This window comes from Panulirus ornatus, chromosome 8 (assembly GCF_036320965.1).
Source record: "Panulirus ornatus isolate Po-2019 chromosome 8, ASM3632096v1, whole genome shotgun sequence".
Classification (NCBI taxonomy): Eukaryota; Metazoa; Arthropoda; class Malacostraca; order Decapoda; family Palinuridae; genus Panulirus; species Panulirus ornatus.
The window spans coordinates 31,121,180-31,139,642 of record NC_092231.1 but is presented as its reverse complement, the minus strand read 5'-3'; the positions used below and the strand labels follow the sequence as shown (position 1 = coordinate 31,139,642).

Genomic DNA, 18,463 nt, shown 5'->3' with positions numbered 1-18,463 from the left:
GAAACACCAGGAGTAGGCGGTAGGAGAAGAGGAGGTCGAGCATTTCATTACAATGACCTTACTCTCACTATATTTGACAAGAATGACTCAAACACAAGACACATTTCAAAGGTGGCCTGAAATGTCCTAGATGACATCAGTCGAGAAGACAATGAAGGATAAACAGGCAACACTAAATTTCTTTCTGAAGAAAAAGGAGACTTGTAAGGAGGACCAGCCATCAACATTTAGCAATGTACTAGCTGAACCCACTTGACCATCACCACCACCACCTTCACCCACTAAGTCATCTGACCAAGACGATTCCCTTCCCCAGTAACTCCACTCACCTCCCTCTATGTCAGTACCAACAAGCAATTCAGGAACTTCAGTAAACAAAGGTGTATTCTATATTTCCTAGCACATGTATACCATAGCTTTTCATTGATATAACATTCAGTACTGTTTTATTAAAAATGAAACTCTTAATCTCCATTATTTCTATTTAAGTGTTTTTACTTTACTCGACCATTTTCAAGACTTTAACTAATGCATAAATTGAAAGGTATCTGTATCTCCTTATCTTCCTCACAGTCTTTCCCTCTGAATCCTTTAGTCTGATTAGATGTTCTTTAACTGACGGTTTGCTCTTGATGAACACATGGAAAAGCTTACGGTAATCTTTTGCTCTGTCCACAATGCTCTTTCTAACTCCTCGCCTCCTCCCTTCTTGCCTTCCAGTATTCATTTCTTGCTCTTCTAATGCTAGCCAGCAACAATGATGGAGGACCTCCCCCACAGTATAGTCCTAAGTTTCCTCACTTTCTGGCATCTTGTTTTCAGCCATGCCTCTATTGATTTCATTCTTTCGCGTCTTTCAGCGTCCCATGTTACCTATAGCACTGGTCTACATTACTGTTGTAGAACTCCCTTTCCCAATCTACACCCACAAAGAACTTGATCAACTCTACATGGTTGCCTCGACTGTGCTTCCTCTTTGGGTTCTGTGCTTCCTCTGATCCCCTTCTTGCATCCTCCTCCACCACATTGTCAAAATGAAGTACTAAATAATCACTCTGTCCTATAGGTTTTTCATATTTGATGTGTTCTATTTCCATGATCTTTTGTGTAAAGACAAGGTTAAGCAGTAATGGTATTTTATTCTTCCTATATCTTGTGCGCTCAAGGAATCTTAATCTTCGTGTCTCCATCTCCAAGAACATCTAAGTTCTCCCAGTCAGTTCCCCTGGAGTTAAAGTCCCCTATACATCCAAGTTCTCCCAGTCTGTTCCCCTGAAGTTAAAGTCCCCTCTCATCTTCACTGTTCGTTCACTGTTATTGATGTACATGTGCTCTGAGTCACTGTAGTTCCTAAGAGGGTTGTATACTAATAGCACCAATGTGCACTTCCTTCCATGATGTGCTATTAGAAGGTTCCATCCAGACTATTTCCAGAAATTCTATGTTATCCCTTATAAGGAAAGCCAATCCCTTTCCTCCTTTATCTTCTCAGTCTAATCTTGTTATCATGTACACCTCTAGGCATATTAGGTTAGGCTTCAGTTCCTTTGTGAGTTCAGTCTCTACCACTCCAATGACATCTGAGTTTGCTATCCCTGATGTGGTCTTTGAATTCTAGCTCCTCATCATTTGCTACTTGTTCATCTACATTGGTATACAGAATCTTTAGTCTACAGCATATGTCACTAGTTAATTTGGTCCTCCCCTGTGATGTTCCTCCTCCAGAATGATCTGATCCCTCTCATATTTTGCCTATTGCCAACCTTCCCTAGCTCTCTTCCTTTCCTCTCTTACCTTGTCACTCTTGACATGCACTCTTTAAACTCCACTCTTCTGAAAAGTTTGTATGACTGCTATGTCACCTACTGACAACATAATTCAATGTCAAAGGTCATCTTTAGAGATGTTTTTCTAGTATCTTGCCAGTACGATCCCATTCTCCTGACTTCCTTTACTTCTTGACTTGCAAATGTAAGTTTCATCATGTTGAGTGTCTTTGGGTTTTGTTTCTGCACCCTAGCTTTACTTTCTTCTCATTTCTAAAGATGTTTCTCTTCATATCCAAAGATCATCACCGACTTGTGCCTAGTAACCTACTGTCCCATTTGTACTGTGGTACATCTTTCCATTAACTCCTATTGCAATTGTGCCATGTAATTTTCCTTATCTATTAGCTAGTCAAAATCTGTTTTTTTCATCATCTTACAGCAATCTTGAATTGCATGTGCCTTCTTATAACTCCCATTCATCATACTACAAACTTCAACTAGCATCATGTCCGACTTTATATTCAACCTCTCTGACAATCCTATCCAGCACTACGGTCTGATTATATACATCAGAATCTTCAGTATCCCTTAACCTTGGTTCTTCTTACATCTCTTCAGTTTTGCAGTTAACTTCAACTGTCACTTTACCTCTGAATGACCAAACAGCCTCTTTGGTAATCCAATCAAGTACTCCACTCTGCCTCCCTGTTTCAGAAGCTGCAGTATCCCTATGACCTGGTTCCTCTCCTGTCTTTTTAGCTCTGTTTTCCCCAGTCCTAGAATTACCCTTTACTTGGCTATCTAATTCATCATTTCTAGATTCCAATTCATTCGCTTTGTGGTCTTCAGTCACAAGATCAGCTCTAAGCTCTTGCCTGTTATTCCTTGCCTTCTCGAAATTATCCTTCCCTATGATGACAGCCTTTCCCAGTGCCTTAATTTTGCTAAGTTCCCTGGCAAATTATATAGTTCCTCTACTTCATGTTCCTTAGCTATATCCCCTAGTGTCTCTATCTCTTCCTCCAAGTGGCATATTCTCTAAATAAACTTATGTACAACTTCCATACTCTGATGACTCTCATTTGTCAGGTGCTTCTCTAATACCCCACTGACTCCACTGTTCTCTGATAATCCCTCTAAACTCATATTCATCATTCCCTGTCATACATTCAATTTTTTTTCTATATTTCCAATTTTGTTGTTATTCATTCTAAGTCTGAATAGATGATGATGTCTGAAATCAACTGGCTGGCTGTCAACTACACAAAATGAGTGTTTTGTCCATTATTTCTTGACTTTAATGTCTTTCTAGGTGGCTAAGAAAAGTAATGTTTGTCTTTTCTTTTTACTTAAAAATGACCAAAAGCAATATCCCAGCCATGCTGATGATTGTGAGAATGTACCAGTCAATTCATATTTTCATCTTTCTTTATTGTTTTGTTCAAATTTTCATCTGGTTTTCTTCATTCTGTTCTAATTTGTGCTCTTAAGTACTTCTCTTTCTTAGTTCCATAGGGATAGTGGTCTTATACTGTTCTACATATACTAGGAATGTTGTTGATTTCTTTAAGGCCCATAACAACTGAAAACTTTTTCCCCAATTTTCAACCAAAAGTTCCCTTCTGAGCTGCCTAATAGCAGCTTTTTCCTTCAGTTTTAATCTCACTCAAAAGTCTTAGTATGCAACTCACTATATTACTTGCCTACAACTACGTCACTTTACTTTCTTTGGTGATGGAACTGTATGGATGGTGACAATAGTCTAAGCTTAGATATTCTGAAAGGCAACTGCCTCTCATGGTAAAATAAACAAAAGCCCTTTAAAAGAGCCAATCCTACATATGTTTCTCCCTTTCTACTCTTCAATATGCCTAAGTAAATACTTCCAAGAACCACTACATCACTGGGCCCCACTAATGCATGCTCTCTTCCCTTACTAGCAGAAAAGGCTTGCAGACCATCTCTTTATCTTTGCTACTGGAATACTGATGTAGGGCAATTTGTGCCTCCTACCCCTGAGGTTATCAAATGCATAGGAATGCCATGTTTTTTGCACCTTAGGTATCCCATAAGCAAGGGAGTACAGGAAGCCTCTTCAAGAAGATATAATAGTCTCCTACTGTCATCAGATCTCATCATGTTCCTTTTTGCTCTTCTTGTGAATATCCTGCCCTCCTTCCTGAGGTATCCCTAATGTTTACACTAATTATCAAGTACCTAGTAACGGGATCAAGTCTTAAGCAGTGAAGTTATAAAGTTGTTCACAAAACTGGATTACCCCAAAGACCTGTTCATTAAACTCAAAGGAAAGGCACTAGGGATGATAGGAAAAAATAAGAAAGAGATGCTTCATAGTTCCTAACTCATGGAAAGTAACACATCAACAAAATTTTACAAACAACATTCGAGGATGTATCAACCATATAAGTTCTGAAGATAAGAGATACCATGAGGACTTACAAAAAACACAGAACATAAACAATAGTATACGAGGTTCCATGCAATAGGTATCACGGGCACTGGGCATGAGGCTGCAAGAAAACTTAGCTGACGTCAGGTACCACTGCAACATCAATGCTTTGGTGGTACAAGTGGATGAAGACGGATACTTGCCAAGATGGAGAGATGAAAAGATTCTACACCATGAGGTTGACAAAAAGACAGGGAAGCAGCCCATATTGCTGTTCAGAGAAACAATAACACTAAATTGGGTAGCACCACCTGGGCTAAAGCAGCGGCAGAATTGGTGCTCTGTGGTTGGCCACTTTACAGCAGGCGAGCACAAGTAATGGACCAATCAGGCAGCGACTCTTCTGTGTCCACTTCCTTGGTCCACCAGTTTTGTATATAAGCTTGTGTACCTGTCAAGATCTCTCATTATTCTCCAGAAGAAGACTGTCAAAACTGAATGAGAAGAATAAATTCCAGACTATCGCTTTCAAAGTCTCTTCCTACATTTTACCCATTTGATGCTATAAACAACACTCAAGAATGTATTCCTTTTTATCCAATAACAATAATACAACCTATCTGAAGGTAACTTTCTCTCTTGGTGTGCTGCCATGCAGGCAGTCTGGTAATGCCAATTATACATACAAATGGGAATCCCTCCTCATTTTTTTTTTTTTCAAAAGAAGGAACAGAGAAGGGGGCCAAGTGAGGATATTCCCTCTAAGGTTCAGTCCTCTGTTCCTAACAATACCTTGCTAACATGGGAAATGGCAAATATGTATGTGGGGAAGTAATAACAGGTAGTGATGAAGTGAGGAGATGGAGTGAGTATTTTGAAGGCTTGCTGAATATGTTTGATGATACAGAGTAGCAGATATAAGGAGTTCTGGTTAGAGCGGTGTGCAAAGTAAGAGGGTCAGGGAGAATGGATTGTTGAAGAGAGAAGAGGTAGTGGAAGCTTTGTGGAAGATGAAACCTGACAAGGCATTGGGTTTGGATGGTGCTGCAGGGGAATTTATTGAAAAAGAGGGTGACTGTGGTGTTGATTGGTTGGTAAGGATATTCATTGTATGTATGGACCATGGTGAAGTGCCTATGGATTGGCAGAATACATGCATAGTGTCACTGTACAAAGGCAAAAGGGATAAAGGTGAGTGTTCAAACTACGGAGGCATAAGTCTGTTGAGTATTCCTGGCAAATAATATAGGAAGGTATTGGGAAGAGCAGTGTAGTTTTAGAAGTGGTAGAAGATGTGTGGATCAGGTGTTTGCTTGAAGAATGTATGTGAGAAATACTTAGAAAAACAGATGGATTTGTGTGTAGCATTTATGGATCTGGAGAAGACATATGATAGGGTTGATAGAGATGCTTTGTGGATGGTTGTAAGAGTCTATGGTATGGGAGGTAAGTTGCTAAACCAGTGAAAAGTTTTTACCAAGGATGTAAGGCACGTTTATGAGTAAGAAGAGGGGAGAGTGCTTGGTTCCCAGTGAATGCTGGTCTATGGCAGGGGTGTGTGATGTCCCCACGATTGTTTAATTTGTTTATGGATGGGATGTTTGAGGTAAATGCAAGAGTTTTGGAGAAAGGGGCAAGTATGCAGTCTTTTGGAGATGAGAGGGCCTGAGAAAAGAGTCAGTTGTTGTTTGCTGATGATACAGTTCTGGGGGCTGATTCGGGTGAGAAACTGCAGAAGTTGGTGACTGAGTTTGGAAAAGTGTGTGAAAGGAGAAAGTTGAGAGCAAATGTGAATAAGAGCAAGGTTATTAGGTTCAGTAGAGTTGAAGACAAGTTAACTGGGATGAAAGTTTCAATGGAGAAAAACTGGAGGAATTGAAGTGTTTTAGATATCTGGGAGTGGACTGAGCAGCGGATACAACCATGAAAGCTGAAGTGAATCACAGGGTAGGGGAGGGGGTGAAGGTTCAGGGAGCAATGAAGAATGTGTGGAATGAGAGAATGTTATCTCGAAGAGCTAAAATGGGTGTGTTTGAAGGAATGGTAGTTCCAACAATGTTATATGGATAGATGGCATGGGCTATAGATAGGGTTATATGGAGGAGGGTGAATGTGTTGGAAATGAAATGTTGGAGGACAATATGTGGTGTGAGTTGGTTTGATCGAGTAAGTAATGAAAGGGTAAGTGAGATGTGTGGAAATAAAGACAGAGTGGTTGAGAGAGCAGAAGGTGTGTTGAAATGGCTTGGACATATAGAGAGAATGAGAGGAAAGATTGACAAAGAGGAAATATGTGTCAAGGTGAAGGGAACAAGGGGAAGCAGGAGACCAAACTGGAGGTGGAAGGATAGAGTGAAAAAGATTTTGAGTGATCGGTGCCTGGACATACAGGAGGGTGAGACGCGTGCAAGGAATAGAGTGAATTGGAACGATGTGGTATACTAGGGTCAATACAATGGATTGAACCAGAGCACGTGAAGCGTTTGGGGTAAACCATGGAAAGGTCTGTGGAGCCTGGATGTGGAAAGGGAGCTCTGGTTTCTGTGCATTACACACGACAGCTAGAGACTGAGTGTGAACTAATGTGGCCTAATTGTCTGTAATCCTGGTGCTATATTGCTGGAGGGGGGTGTGTGGAATGCTATTTCATGTGTGGCGGGGTGGTGATGGGAATAGATGAAGGCAGCAAGTATGAATATGTACATATGTATATGTCTGCATATGTATGTACATGTTGAAATGTATATGTACATAAATGTGCGTGTGTGGGCGTTTATGTATATACATGTGTATATTATGTGTTGGGCTATTCCTCCTTTGTTTCCTTAGACTAACTCGCTAATGCAGGAGATGGCAATCAAGTGTAATATATATTATTATTTTTTTCATTATACTTTGTCGCTGTTTCCTGTGTTAGCAAGTCAGTGCAAGGAAACAGACAAACAAAATGCCCAACTCACCCACATACATGCCCACACATGCACATACACATACCTATACATTTCAACGTATACATACATATACATACACAGACATAAACATATATACACATGAACATATTCATACTTGCTGCTTTTATTCATTCCCATCGCCACCCTGCCACATATGAAACAGCATCCCCCCTCCCCCTGTGAGGCAGCGCAAGGTAAAGACAAAAGGCCACATTTGTTCATACTCAGTCTCTGGCTGTCATGTGTAATGCACCAAAACCACAGCTCCCTTTCCACATCCAGGCCCCACAAAACTTTCCATGCTTTAACCCAGACGCTTCACATGCCCTGGTTCAATCCATTCACAGGCATGTCGACCCCGGTATACCACATTGTTCCAATTCACTCTATTCCTTGCACACCTTTCACCCTCCTGTATGTTCAGGCCTTGAATGCTCAAAATCTTTTTCACTCCATCCTTCCACCTCCAATTTGGTCTCCCACTTCTCCTCATTCCTTCCAGCTTTGACACATATATCCTCTTTGTCAATCTTTCCTCACTCATTCTCTCCATGTGACCAAACCATTTCAATACACTCTCTTCTGCTCTCTCAAACACACTCTTTTTGTTACCACACTCTTTTTGTTACCACACATCTTTCTTACCTTTTCATTACAAACTCAATCAAACCACCTCACACCACATATTGTTCTCAAACATCTCATTTCCAACACATCCACCCTCCTCTGCACAACCCTATGCCTCGCAACAATATAACATTGTTGGAATCACTATTCCTTCAAACATACCCATTTTTGCTCTTCGAGATAATGTTCTTGCCTTCCACACATTCTTCAATGCTCCCAGAACCTTCACCCCCTCCTCCACCCTGTGATTCACTTCTGCTTCCATGGTTCCACCTTCTACCAAATCCACTCCCAGATATCTAAAACACTTCACTTCCTCCAGTTTTTCTCCTTTCAAACTTACCTCCCAACTGACTTGTCCCTCAACCCGACTGAACCTAATAACCTTGCTCTTATTCACATTTACTATCAGCTTTCTTCTTTCACACACTTTACCAAACTCATTCACCAGCTGCTTTCTTCTTTCACACACTTTAACAAACTCATTCACCAGCTTCTGCAGTTTCTCACCCGAATCAGCGACCAGCACTGTATCATCACCAAAAAACAACTGACTCACTTCCCATACTTTACCCTCTCTCCTAAACTCTTCCATTCACCTCCCTAACAACCCCATCCATAAACAAATATAACAACCATAGAGACATCACGTACCCCTGGCAAAAACTGACATTCACTGAGAACCATTCACTTTCCTCTCTTTCTGCTTGTACACATGCCTTACATCCTCAAGAAAAAATATTCATTTACATTTATCTATCATAATTTGTCGCTGTCTCCCGCATTAGTGAGGGAGCGCAAGGAAACAGGTGAAAGAATGGCCCAACCCTCCCACATACACATGTATATACATACAAGTCCATACTTACACATATACATACCTTACATTTCAACGGATACATATTTATAGATACTCAGACATATAGATATATATATATATGTAGGGGTTTTCAGAAAAGAGAGAATGTTGGGGTGAAGAGAGTGGTGAGAGTAAGTGAGCTTGGGAAGGAGACTTGTGTGAGGAAGTACCAGGAGAGACTGAGTACAGAATGGAAAAAGGTGAGAGCAAAGGAGGAAAGGGGAGTGGGAGAGGAATGGGATGTATTTAGGGAAGCAGTGACGGCTTGCGCAAAAGATGCTTGTGGCATGAGAAGCGTGGGAGGTGGGTTGATTAGAAAGGGTAGCGAGTGGTGGGATGAAGAAGTAAGATAATTAGTGAAAGAGAAGAGAGAGGCATTTGGATGATTTTTACAGGGAAAAAATGCAAATGAGTGGGAGATGTATAAAAGAAAGAGGCAGGAGGTCAAAAGAAAGGTGCTAGAGGTGAAAAAGAGGGCAAAAGAGAGTTGGGGTGAGAGAGTATCATTAAATTTTAGGGAGAATAAAATTACAGAGGTATAAGTTTGTTGAGTATTCCTGGGAAATTATATGGGAGGGTATTGATTGAGAGGGTGAAGGCATGTACAGACCATCAGATTGGGGAAGAGCAGTGTGGTTTCAGAAGTGGTAGAGGATGTGTGGATCAGGTGTTTGCTTTGAAGAATGTATGTGAGAAATACTTAGAAAAGCAAATGGATTTGTATGTAGCATTTATGGATCTGGAGAAGGCATATGATAGAGTTCATAGAGATGCTCTGTGGAAGGTATTAAGAATATATGGTGTGGGAGGCAAGTTGTTAGAAGCAGTGAAAAGTTTTTATTGAGGATGTAAGGCATGTGTACGTGTAGGAAGAGAGGAAAGTGATTGGTTCTCAGTGAATATAGATTTGCGGCTGGGGTGTGTGATGTCTCCATGGTTGTTTAATTTGTTTATGGATGGGGTTGTTAGGGAGGTGAATGCAAGAGTTTTGGAAAGAGGGGCAAGTATGAAGTCTGTTGTGGATGAGAGAGCTTGGGAAGTGAGTCAGTTGTTGTTCGCTGATGATACAGCGCTGGTGGCTGATTCATGTGAGAAACTGCAGAAGCTGGTGACTGAGTTTGGTAAAGTGTGTGAAAGAAGAAAGTTAAGAGTAAATGTGAATAAGAGCAAGGTTATTAGGTACAGTAGGGTTGAGGGTCAAGTCAATTGGGAGATAAGTTTGAATGGAGAAAAACTGGAGGAAGTAAAGTGTTTTAGATATCTGGGAGTGGATCTGGCAGCAGATGGAACCATGGAAGCGGAAGTGGATCATAGGGTGGGGGAGGGGGCGAAAATTCTGGGAGCCTTGAAGAATGTGTGGAAGTCGAGAACAGTATCTCGGAAAGCAAAAATGGGTATGTTTGAAGGAATAGTGGTTCCAACAATGTTGTATGGTTGCGAGGTGTGGGCTATGGATAGAGTTGTGCGCAGGAGGGTGGATGTGCTGGATATGAGATGTTTGAGGACAATGTGTGGTGTGAGGTGGTTTGATCGAGTAAGTAACGTAAGGGTAAGAGAGATGTGTGGGAATAAAAAGAGCGTGGTTGAGAGAGCAGAAGAGAGTGTTTTGAAATGGTTTGGGCACACGGAGAGAATGAGTGAGGAAAGATTGACCAAGAGGATATATGTGTCGGAGGTGGAGGGAACGAGGAGAAGTGGGAGACCAAACTGGAGGTGGAAAGATGGAGTGAAAAAGATTTTGTGTGATCGGGGCCTGAACATGCAGGAGGGTGAAAGGAGGGCAAGGAATAGAGTGAACTGGATCGATGTGGTATACCGGGGTTGACGAGCTGTCAGGGGATTGAATCAGGGCATGTGAAGCGTCTGGGGTAAACCATGGAAAGCTGTGTAGGTATGTATATTTGCGTGTGTGGACATGTATGTATATACATGTGTATGGGGGTGGGTTGGGCCATTTCTTTCTTCTGTTTCCTTGCGCTACCTCGCAAATGCGGGAGACAGCGACAAAGCAAAAAAAAAAAAAAAAAAAAAAAAAAAAAAAAAATGTTTCGGAAGGAGGTAAACAAATTGCGTAAGACAAGGGAGCAAATGGCAACTTCAGTGAAGGGCACAAATGGGGAGGTGATAACAAGTAGTGGTGATGTGAGAAGGAGATGGAGTGAGTATTTTGAAGGTTTGTTCAATGTGTTTGATGATAGAGTGGCAGATATAGGGTGTTTTGGTTGAGGTGGTGTGCAAAGTGAGAGGGTTAGGGAAAATGATTTGGTAAACAGAGAAGAGGTACTAAAACCTTTGCGGAAGATGAAAGCTGGCAAGGCAGCAGGTTTGGATGGTACTGCAGTGGAATTTATTAAAAAAGGGGATGACTGTATTGTTGACTGGTTGGTAAGGTTACTTAATGTATGTATGATTCATGGTGAGGTGCCTGAGGATTGGCAGAATGCTTGCATAGTGCCATTGTACAAAGGCAAAGGGGATAAGAGTGAGTGCTCAAATTACAGAGGTATAAGTTTGCTGAGTATTCCTGGGAAATTATATGGGAGGGTATTGATTGAGAGGCTGAAGGCATGTACAGAGCATCAGACTGGGGAAGAGCAGTGTGGTTTCAGAAGTGGTAGAGGATGGGTGGATCAGGTGTTTGCTTTGAAGAATGTATGTGAGAAATACTTAGAAAAGCAAATGGATTTGTATGTAGCATTTATGGATCTGGAGAAGGCATATGATAGAGTTCATAGAGATGCTCTGTGGAAGGTATTAAGAATATATGGTATGGAAGGCAAGTTGTTAGAAGCAGTGAAAAGTTTTTATCAAGGATGAAAGGCATGTGTGCGTGTAGGAAGTGAGGAAAGTGATTGGTTCTCAGTGAATGTAGATTTGCGGCTGGGGTGTGTGATGTCTCCATGGTTGTTTAATTTGTTTATGGATGGGGTTGTTAGGGAGGTGAATGCAAGAATTTTGGAAAGAGGGGCAAGTATGCAGTCTGTTGTGGATGAGAGAGCTTGGGAAGTGAGTCAGTTGTTGTTCACTGATGATACAGCGCTGGTGGCTGATTCATGTGAGAAACTGCAGAAGCTGGTGACTGAGTTTGGTGAAGTGTGTGAAAGAAGAAAGTTAAGAGTAAACGTAAACAAGAGCAAGGTTATTTGGTACAGTAGGGTTGAGGGTCAAGTCAATTGGGAGATAAGTTTGAATGGAGAGAAACTGGAGGAAGTGAAGTGTTTTAGATATCTGGGAGTGGATCTGGCAGCGGATGGAACCATGGAAGTGGAAGTGAACCATAGGGTGGGGGAGCGGGCGAAAATTCTGGGAGCCTTGAAGAATGTGTGGAAGTCGAGAACATTATCTCGGAAAGCAAAAATGGGTATGTTTGAAGGAATAGTGGTTCCAACAATGTTGTATGGTTGCGAGGCGTGGGCTATGGATAGAGTTGTGCGAAGGAGGGTGGATGTGCTGGAAATGAGATGTTTGAGGACAATATGTGGTGTGAGGTGGTTTGATCGAGTAAGTAATGTAAGGGAGAGAGAGATGTGTGGAAATAAAAAGAGTATGGTTGAGAGAGCAGAAGAGGGTGTTTTGAAATGGTTTGGTCACATGGAGAGAATGAGTGAGGAAAGATTGACCAAGGGGGTATATGTGTCAGGGGTGGAGAGAACGAGGAGAAGTGGGAGACCAAATTGGAGGTGGAAAGATGGAGTGAAAAAGATTTTGAGTGATCGGGGCCTGCACATGCAGGAGGGTGAAAGGCGTGCAAGGAATAGAGTGAATTGGAACGATGTGGTATATCGGGGTCGACGTGCTGTCAATGGATTGAACCAGGGCATGTGAAGCGTCTGGGGTAAACCATGGAAAGTTCTGTGGGGCCTGGATGTGGAAAGGGAGCTGTGGTTTCGGTGCATTATTACATGACAGCTAGAGACTGAGTGTGAACGAATGGGGCCTTTGTTATCTTTTCCTAGCGCTACCCCGCACACATGAGGGGGAGGGGGTTGTTATTTCATGTGTGGCGAGGTGGCGATGGGAATAAATAAAGGCAGAGAGTATGAATTATGTACATGTGTCTATATGTATATGTCTGTGAGTGTATATATATGTGTACACTGAGATGTATAGGTATGTATATTTGCATGTGTGGACGTGTATGTGGGTGGGTTGGGCCATTTCTTTCGTCTGTTTCCTTGCGCTACCTTGCTAACACCGGAGACAGCGACAAAGCAAAATAAATAAATAGAATAAATATATATATATATCTTTTTCTTTCTTTTAAACTATTTGCCATTTCCCGCGTTAGCGAGGTAGCGTTAAGAAAAGAGGACTGGGCCTTTTTTGGAATATCCTCACCTGGCCCCCTCTGTTCCTTCTTTTGGAAAATTAAAAAAAAAACGAGAGGGGAGGATTTCCAGCCCCCCGCTCCCTCCCCTTTTAGTCGCCTTCTATGACACGCAGGGAATACGTGGGAAGTATTCTTAATCCCCTATCCCCAGGGATAATATATATATATATATATATATATATATATATATATATATATATATATATATATATATATATATATATATATACACACATGTACATAATTCATACTTGCTGCCTTTATTCATTCCCGTCTCCACCCCGCCACACATGAAATGACAACCCCCTCCCCCGCATGCGCACGAGTTAGTGCTATGAAAAGACAACAAAGGCCACATTCGTTCACACTCAGTCTCTAGCTGTCATGTATAATGCATCGAAATCACGGCTCCCTTTCAAAATCCAGGCCCCACTAAACTTTCCATGGTTTACCCCAGACGCCCTGCTTCAATTCACTGACAGCACATAGACCCTGGTATACCACATCGTTCCAATTCACTCTATTCCTTACACCCCTTTCACCCTCCTGCATGTTCAGGCCCCAATCGCTCAAAATCTTTTTCACTCCATCCTTCCACCTCCAATTTCATCTCCCACTTCTCCTTGTTCCCTCCACCTCTGACACGTATATCCTCTTTGTCAATCTTTCCTCACTCATTCTTTCCATGTGACCAAACCATTTCAAAATGCCCTCTTCTGCTCTCTCAACCACACTCTTTTTATTACCAAACATGTCTCTTACCCTTTCATTACTTACTCGATCAAACCACCTCACACCACAGACTATCCTCAAACATCTCATTTAAAACACATCCACCCTCCTCCACACAACTCTATCTATAGCCCACACGTCGCAACCATATAACATTATTGGAACCACTATTCCTTCAAACATACCCATTTTTGCTTTCTGCGATAATGTTCTTGCCTTCCACACATTTTTCAATGCTCCCAGAACTTTCGCCCCCTCCCCCACCCTGTGACTCACTTCTGCTTCCATGGTTCCATCCACTGCCAAATCCACTCCCAGATGTCTAAAACACTTTACTTCTTCCAGTTTTTCTCCATTCAAACTTCCCTCCCAATTGACTTGTCCCTTAACCCTATTGTACCTAATAACCTTGCTCTTATTCACATTTACTCTCAGCTTTCTTCTTTCACACACTTTACCAAACTCAGTCACCAGCTTCTGCAGTTTCTCACCCGAATCAGCAACCAGCACTGTATCATGAGCGAACAACAAGTGACTCACTTCCCAAGCTCTCTCATCCACAACATACTGCATACTTGCACCTCTCTCCAAAACTCTTGCATTCACCTCCCTAACAACCCCATCCATAAACAAATTAAACAACCATGGAGACATCACGCACCCCTTTCGCAGATCGACATTCACTGAGAACCAATCACTTTCCTCTCTTCCTACTCGTACACAAACCTTACATCCTCGATAAAAACTTTTCACTGCTTCTAGCAACTAGCCTCCCACACATTATATTCTTAATACCTTTCAAAGAGCATCTCTATCAACTCCTTTCCAAGCTCACTTACTCTCACCACTCTCTTCACCCCAACATTTTCTCTTCTTTTCTGAAAACCTCTACATATCTTCACCTTTGCCTCCACAAGATAATGGTCAGACATCCCCAGTTGCCCCTCTCAGCACATTAACATCCAAAAGTCTCTCTTTCAAACGCCTAGAAATTAACATGTAATCCAATAACGCTCATCTCTCCTACCTACATACGTATACTTATGTATAGCTCTCTTTTTAAACCAGGTATTCCCAATCACCAGTCCTTTTTCAGCACACAAATCTACAAGCTCTTCACCATTTCCGTTTACAACACTGAATACCCCGTGTACACCAATCATACCCTCAACTTCCACTTTACTCACCTTTGCATTCAAATCTCCCATCACTATAACTCGGTCTTGGGCATCAAAGCTTCTAACACACTCACTCAACTGCTCCCAAAACACTTCCCTCTCATGATCTTTCTTCTCATGACCAGGTGCATAGGCACCAATAATCACCCATCTCTCTCCATCCAATTTCAGTTTAACCCATATCAATCTAGAATTTACTTTCTTACACTCTATCACATACTCCCACAACTGTTTCAGGAGTAGTGCTACTCCTACCTTTGCTCTTGTCCTCTCACCAAACCCTGATTTTACTCCCAAGGCATTCCTAAACCACTCTTCCCTTTTACCCTTGAGCTTCGTTTCACTCAGAGCCAAAACATCCAGATTCCTTTCTTCAAACATACTACCTATCTCTCCTTTTTTTCTCATCTTGGTTACATCCACACACATTTAGACATCCCAATCTGAGCCTTCGAGGAGGATGAGCACTCCCTGCATAACTCCGTCTGTTTCCCTTTTTAGAAAATTGAAATACGACATATATATTTTAACCCTGGGGATAGGGGAGAAAGAATACTTCCCACGCATTCCCCACGTGGCATATAAGGTGACTAAAGGGGACGGGAGCGGGGGCTAGAAACCCTCCCCTCCTTGTATTTAAACTTTCGAAAAGGGGAGACAGAAGAAGGAGTCACGCAGGAAGTGCTCATCCTCCTCGAAGGCTCAGATTGGGGTGTCAATGTGTGTGGATGTAATCAAGATGAGAAAAAAGGAGAGATGGGTAGTATGTTTGAGGAAAGGAACCTGGATGTTTTGGCTCTTGAGTGATAAGAAGCTCAAGGGTAAAGGGGAAGAGTGGTTTGGGAATGTTTTGGGAGTAAAATCAGGGGTTAGTGAGAAGACAAAAGCAAAGGAAGGAGTAGCACTACTCCTTAAACAGGAGTTGTGGGAATATGTGATAGTGTCAGAAAATAAACTCTAGATTGATATGGGTAAAACTGAAAGTGGATGGAGAGAGGTGGGTGATTATTGGTGCCTATGCACCTGGGCATGAGAAGAAAGATCATGAGAGACAAGTGTTTTGGGAGCAGCTGAGTGAGTGTGTTAGCAGTTTTGATGCACGAGACCGAGTTATAGTGATGGGTGATTTGAATGCAAAGGTGAGTTATGTGGCATTTGAAGGAATAATTGGTGTACATGGAGTGTTCAGTGTTGTAGATGGAAATGGTGATGAGCTTGTAGATCTGTGTGCTGAAAAAGAACTGGTGATTGGGAATACCTGGTTTAAAAAGAGAGATATACATAAGTATATGTATGCAAGTAGGAAAGATAGCCAGAGAGCATTACTGGATTATGTGTTAATTGATAGGCATGTGAAAGAGAGACTTTTGGATGTTAATGTGCAGAGAGGTGCAACTACTGGGATGTCTGATCATTATCTTGTGGAGGTGAAGGTGAAGATTTGTAGGGGTTTTCAGAAAAGTGGAGAGAATGTTGGGTGAAGAGAGTGGTGAGAGTAAGTGAGCTTGGGAAGGAGACCTGTGTGAGTAAGCACCAGGAGAGAGTGAGTGCAGAATGGAAAACGGTGAGAGCAAAGGATGTAAGGGGAGTGGGGGAGGAAAAGGATGTATTTAGGGAAGCAGTGATGGCTTGCACAAAAGATGCTTGTAACATGAGAAGCGTGGGAGGTGGGCAGATTAGAAAGGGTAGTGAGTGGTGGGATGAAGAAGTAAGATTATTAGTGAAAGAGAAGAGAGAGGCATTTGGACAATTTTCGCAGGGAAATAGTGCAAATGACTGGGAGATGTATAAAAGAAAGAGACTGGAGGTCAAGAGAAAGGTGCAAGAGGTGAAAAAGAGGGTAAATGAGAGTTGGGGTGAGAGAGTATCATTAAATTTTAGGAAAAATAAAAAGATGTTTTGGAAGGAGGTAAATAAAGAGCGTAAGACTACAGAACAAATGGAAACATCGGTGAAGGGGGCTAATGGGGGGTAATAAGTAGTGGTGATGTGAGAAGGAGATGGAGTGAGTATTTTGAAGGTTTGTTGAATGTGTTAGATGATACTGTGGCAAAATTACAGAGGTATAAGTTTGAGTATTCCTGGGAAAATATATGGGAGGGTATTGAGTGACAGGGTCAAGGCATGTAAAGAGCATCAGACTGGGGAAGAGGTGTGTGGTTTCAAAAGTGGTAGAGGATGTGTGGATCAGGTGTTTGCATTGAAGAATGTATGTGAGAAATACTTAGAAAAGCAAATGGTTTTGTAAGTAGCATTTATGGATCTGGAGAAGGCATATGATAGAGTTGATAGAGATGCTCTGTGGAAGGTATTAAGAGTATATGGTGTGGGAGGCAAGTTGTTGGAAACAGTGAAAAGTTTTTATTTAGGATGTAAGGCATGTGTATGAGTAGGAAGAAAGGAAGTGATTGGTTCTCAACGAATGTCGGTTTCCGGCAGGGGTGCGTGATGTCGCCATGGTTGTTTAATTTGTTTATGTATGGGGTTGTTAGGGAGGTGACTGCAAGAGTTTTGGAGAGAGGTGCAAGTATGCAGTCTGTTGCAGATGAGAGAGCTTGGGATGTGAGTCAGTTGTTGTTCACTGATGATACAGCGCTGGTGGCTGATACAGGTGAGAAACTGCAGAAGCTGGTGACTGAGTTTGGTAAAGTGTGTGAAAGAAGAAAGCTGAGAGTAAATATGAATAAGAGCAAGGTCATTAGGTACAGTAAGGTTGAGGGACAAGTCAATTGGGAGGTAATTTTGAATGAGGAAAAATTGGAGGAAGAAGTGTTTTAGATATCTGGGAGTGGATTTGGCAGTCGATGGAACCATGGAAGTAGAAGTGAGTCACAGGGTGGGGAGGGGGCAAAAGTTCTGGGAGCGTTGAAAAATGTGAGGAAGGCGAGAACATTATCTCAGAAAGCAAAAATGGGTATGTTTGAAGGAATAGTTGTTCCAACAATGTTATATGGATGTGAGGCTTGGGCTATAGATAGGGTTATGTGAAGGAGGGTGGATGTGTTGGAAATGAGATGTTTGAGGACAATATATGGTGTGAGGTGGTTTGATCAAGTAAGTAATGAAAGGGTAAGAGAGATGTGTGGTAATAAAAAGAGTGTGGTTGAGAGAGCAGAAGAGGGTGTTTTGAAATGGTTTGGTCGCATGGAAAGAATGAGTGAGGAAAGATTGACCAAGAGGATATATGTGTGAAAGGTGGAGGGAACGAGGAGGGGTGGGAGACCAAACTGGAGGTGGAAGGATGAAGTGAAAAAGATTTTGAGCGATCTGGGCCTGAACATGTAGGAGGGTGAAAGGCGTGCAAGGAATAGAGTGAATTGGAACGATGTGGTATACCGGGGTCGACGTGCTGTCAATGGATTAACCCAAGGCATGCGAAGCGTCTGAGGTAAACCATGGAAAGTTTTGTGGGGCCTGGATGTGGATTATGCATGTGAAACAATGAAAGTCATGCAAGGAATAGAGTGAATTGGAACGATGTGGTATACTGGGGTGGACCTGCTGTGAATATGGATTGAACCAGGGCTTGTGAAGCATTTGGGGTAAACCATGGAAAATGTTGTTGGGCCTGTATGTGGAAAGGGAGCTGTGGTTTCAGTTCATTATA

General features: G+C 42.0%; 1 protein-coding gene across 4 annotated transcripts in view; it reads right to left on the bottom strand.

Annotated features, from left to right (window-relative positions):
* The window catches only part of LOC139749887 (E3 ubiquitin-protein ligase SH3RF3-like), a 406,578-nt gene that overhangs the window by 355,271 nt on the left and 32,844 nt on the right, over nt 1-18,463 (bottom strand). Inside the window, exon 1 of one of the 4 annotated variants that reach the window (XM_071664270.1) lies at nt 4,491-4,641. The exons of the other annotated variants lie outside the window; for them this stretch is intronic. The gene's annotated coding sequence lies outside the window, so the exon portion shown is untranslated. Of the gene's footprint in view, nt 1-4,490; nt 4,642-18,463 lie in introns of those variants that run through there. 4 annotated transcript variants of the gene reach the window in all.